Source organism: Phacochoerus africanus, chromosome 2 (assembly GCF_016906955.1).
Source record: "Phacochoerus africanus isolate WHEZ1 chromosome 2, ROS_Pafr_v1, whole genome shotgun sequence".
Taxonomy (NCBI): Eukaryota; Metazoa; Chordata; class Mammalia; order Artiodactyla; family Suidae; genus Phacochoerus; species Phacochoerus africanus.
This window is the reverse complement of record NC_062545.1, coordinates 237,754,638-237,759,629: the sequence shown is the minus strand read 5'-3', so window position 1 is coordinate 237,759,629 and position 4,992 is coordinate 237,754,638.

Here is a 4,992-nt window from a genome sequence, read left to right as displayed (position 1 = left end):
GCGCCCCAAGCCACCCACCCTCCCCACCTCGCGAGCCTGCGGCGCGTGCGCCCGCGCGAGACGACCTCCGCGGGCCGGGGGCGCGCGCCCTGCCCCGCCTCCTGCGCCTCGACGCGCTGTCCTCTAGCCTCAGACGGCGACCGCTCGGGGACTGAGGCTCTGAGGGACGGCGGGAGGGAAACGGTAGACCCGGCCTCGGCGGCCCGCTCGGATGAACTGTGGGTCTGGGTGCCAGTGGGCGCCCCCAACCAGCGCCGGGCTCTGCGGCGCCGGGACTGCGGCAGCCCGCCGCCCGCGGCAAGGTCAGTGCCCGCCGGGAGGAGGGGGCCCCGCGGGCGCTGCGGCCGCTCCCTTGCCAGCCCGCGCCCGAGCGAAGCCTGAGTCCTGCTGCCAGCACCTGCCTCGGGAGGTGAGAATGACTCATCTGACTGCCGGGTTCTATCTCCCCTATGGAGGCTAGCTGCCCATTCAGGCCCAAGATCCTGGCATCAGGGCACTCACTTTCGCAGTACCACATGGCAGAGGGTCCAAATGAGCCTTCACAGAGTGCTTGACCAGCTCTTTCTGTGCGCTGTTTTCTGAGGCTCTTGGCTTTTCATCTCCTCAGCAAAGTAATCCAGTTTTTTTTGCTGCAGCAGCCGCATCCCTCACTTCAAATAGCCACCTATCACGAGGCCAGCAGTTCTGAGAGATATAACAGGTATTACACCAAACTAACAAGCTCTTGAAGAGGGCAAGAAAAAGATCAAGTCATAAAGCACCTAGCAACTAATTATAAAGTAATTGGAGATATGCAAGTGATACGCCAAGAACTCTTTTTTAAAATTAATTGCATTTACATTTGCAATTTCTTATGCATTCAATGTGTATATCTCAAATACAATTCACACCATTTTTTGAATACCTAGTACTTGTTTTTTTGTTTTTTGTCTTTTTAGGGTCGGGCTGCACCCTCTACTTAACGGAGGTTCCCAGGCTAGGGGTGGAATCAGAGTCCATAGCCATGGGCCTCTGCCACACCAACCTCCCAGCCATGTCCGCCACCTGCCCCATAGCTTGTGACAGCAACACGGTGAGGGAGGCCAGGGATTGAACCTGAGTCATCATGGATACTAGTTGGGTTCCTAACTGGCTGAGCCACAGTGGGAACTCTTTGAACATCTAATACTTGTTTCATTCTGCTAGTGCCATAGGAAATTTAAAAAAACCCCTCACTTTGTTCTTAGTATCATGAAACTTACCAATAGGGAATATAAGGTAAATACAGTACCACATATTGCTATTACTTTTTTTTTTAAATGGTCACACCTGCAGCATATGGAAGTTCCTGGGCCAGGGACTGAATCTGAGCCACAGCTGTGACCTAGGATGCAGCTGAACTGGCTGTGAGTGGAACTCATTCCTCCACAGCCACCTGAGCAGCTGCCCTCAGATTTTTAGCTCATTACACCACAGCAGGAACTTCTTGCTATCACTTTCAAAGTGCCAGGTACTATTCCAAACACTTTAAATATATTAAGTTATTAATTTTCACACCATCCCTTTGAAGGTAATGTTAGTGTCTACATTTCACTCATGACTAAAATGTGGTACAGAGATATTAAACAACTTGGCTAAGGTCTCACGTAGCTAATATGTAGTGGAGGTAAGACTGAAATCCAGACATTGTAACATCAGACCCCAAGTGCCTAACCATTTTACTGTACTGCTACTGAGAAAGAAAAGACTGCTAATCATTAACATTTGGAATTCCAAAATTAGCACTTATTTCTCAGGAGCCACTATCTTTTTTTAAAATCCCCTTGGAAAAGTAACACAAAGAGCAGACAGCTTTATAGTCTGAAGGCCCTAAACCTTCTTTAGAGTTACATCATACCAACAGTTTTACAGATAGGGTTCTTGGAACTGTTGTTAGTAAGCACTTTACTTCTAGGCTATTAAACAGGCTTATGTGGAAGAGGAGGCTGTAAGAAATCACCAAGGAAATCAGTGTTGGTTAATTCCTTCCTTCATTAAAAAAAGTCTTTTGTACATGTATAGCATGTCAGGTGTTGTTCTGAGAACTAGAAGGGGTGCAAATAAGAGTAAGACACAGTTCTTTTCCTCAAGGAGCTGTAATCTCACAGAGAAAACAGGTATTGACGGAGGATCATAATACAAAACAGAAAATGAGCTGTGTATAACAGAAGAATGAAATGCAATGCAAATTCCGAGGAGTAGAGAGACAGGTTACTTCATGAAGGGAGGTGCTTGGGTTAAGGAAAACACCTCATTATCATTTAACTTATTGTTGATGTTGAAGTATTACATCAGCATAAAATTTATCAAATTCTGGAGTTCCTGTGGCTTAGTGGTTAACGAACCCGATTAGTATCCATGAGGACGCAGGTTCGATTCCCTGGCCTTGCTCAGTGGGTTAAGGCTCTGGTGTCCGATGTAGCTCGGATCTTGTGTTGCTGTGGCTGTGGTGTGGGCTGGCAGCTATAACTCTGATTCAACCCCTAACCTGGGAACCTCCACATGCTATGGGTGTGGCCCTAAGAAGACAAAAAAATTTATCAAATTCCTTTTAAAAAAATGACATTCAAAAGTATATTCAGAAAAGACAGTTTTTGTTTTATTATAAGGATTGTTTGGAGCATGGAGATGGTAGTAAGCCCAAACGTCTTAAAGACGGTTTACCTTATCGCCCCAAGTTGGGAGCCCCAGATTGAATGATAAGATTTTCAGAGTCAAAGGAGTGCCCTGACTGTCTGGGGGCAGTCAGAACTCTAGAAAGGGCCAAACGTTGCTCAAGAGTAGCCAGTACCTACACAGAACTGCTCTTGCAAGATAGAGACTGTGTTCTCAACGGTGTGTGTCTGATATCCTTTAATTATGGCAAACACATGCTGCAAATATTCTGGGATGGTCTGAGCTCAGATCTTGATTCCATTATGTCATTATGACAAGAACTGATGTTCTTGTCAATAAGATTGACAAATATGGTCACCATATTCATCTTAGTGTCTAGAAAGTAGAGATCATTGTATGCTCAACAGATGTTTAATAAATAAGGAGTTGGTAAAGTCGGGAGGGGAGCTATTTGATAAGGAACTCTAAATACTCAGATGCTTTAATAGTAGGTAATAGGGTGCCCCTACAAGTTTTTGAGATAAAGGACAGAGTGAGAGTGCATGTGATCTTTTGTCAGTAACTTAAACAAAAAATTGAAATATAAATATGAAGATGAGGGTAATTTCTCCTAGGCTGTAGGCAAAAGTATGTTGGGGTATTAAAAAGACTGGGGGGTAAAAAGTGATGAGAATTCCACTGAACTCTTAAATTTTTTTTTGTTGTAGTTGGTTTACATCGTTCTCTCAATTTCTGCTGTACAGCAAAGTCGTACAGCTATACACAATCTCTTTATCATATTATCTTTCATCATGTTCCATCACAAGTGAATGGACATGGTTCACTGTGCTATATAGCAGGACCTCATTTTCTATCCATTCTCAATGTAACAGCTTGCATCTATTAACCCTGAACTCACAGTCCATCCCACTCCCACTCCCTCCCCCTTGGCAACCAAAAGTCTGCTGTCCTTGTTTGTGACTCTGTTTCTCTTCTGTAGATAGGTTCATCTGTGCCACATTGTAGATTCCACATATAAGTGATATCATATGGTATGTCTTCCTCTTTTTGACTTACTTCACTTAGTATGAGAGTCTCTAGTTCCATCCATGTTGCTGCAAATGGCATTATTTTGTTCTTTTTTATGGTTGAGTAGTATTCCATCCATTGTGTATATGTACCACATCTTTGTAGTCCATTCATCTGTTGGTGGACATTTAGGTTGCTTCCATGTCTTGGCTATTGTGAATAGTGCTGCAGTGAACATAGGGGTGCATGTATCTTTTTGAATGGAAGTTTTTTTGTTTTTTGTCTTTTTAGGGCTGCACCCAAGGCATATGGAGGTTCCCAGGCTAGGGGTCGAATAGGAGCTGTAGCTGTCAGCCTACGCTACAGCCACAGCAACCTGGGATCCAAGCCACATCTGCAATCTACACCACAGCTCATGGCAACGCCAGGTCCCCGACACACTGAGTGAGACCAGGGATTGAACGCATGTCCTCATGGATACTAGTTAGGTTTGCTACCACTGAGCCATGATGGAACTTGAATGAAAGTTTTGTCTGGATATATGCCCAGGAGTGGGATTGCTGGATCATATGGTAGTTCTATATTTAGTTTTCTGAAGAATTTCCATACTGTTTTCCACAGTGGTTGTACCAGTTTACATTCCCACCAACAGTGCAGGAGGGTTCCCTTTACTTCACATCCTTCCAGCATTAATGATAGCTGTTCTGATGGGTGGGAGGTGGTACCTCATTGTAGTTTTGATTTGCGTTTCTCTAATAATTAGTGATGTTGAGCAGTTTTTCATGTGCCTGTTGGCCATCCCTATGTTTTCTTTGGGGAAATGTCTATTTAGGTCTTCTAACCATTTTTCAATTGGGTTGTTTGTTTTTTTGCTGTTGAGGCATTTGAATTGTTTGTATATTTTGGAGATTAAGCCCTTGTTGGTTGCATTGTTTGAAACTATTTTCTCCCATTCCATAGGTTGTCTTTTTTTTTTTTTTTAATGGTTTCCTTTGCTGTGCAAAAGCTTGTAAGTTTGATTAGGCCCTGTTTGCTTATTTTTGTTTTTATTTCTATTGCTTTGGGAGAATGACCTAAGAAAACATTTGTACAGTTGATGTTAGAGAATGTTTTGCCTATGTTCTCTTCTAGGAATTTTATGGTGTCTTGTCTTAAGTTTAAGTCTTTAAGTCACTTTGAGATTCTTTTTGTGCATGGTGTGAGCGTGTGTTCTAGTTTCATTGATTTACATCGTAGCTGTCCAGTGTTCCCAGCACCACTTGCTGAAGACACTGTCTTTTCCCTCTTTTATATTCTTGCCTCCTTTGTCGAAGATTAATTGACCATAAAGTGTCTAGGATTATTTATGGT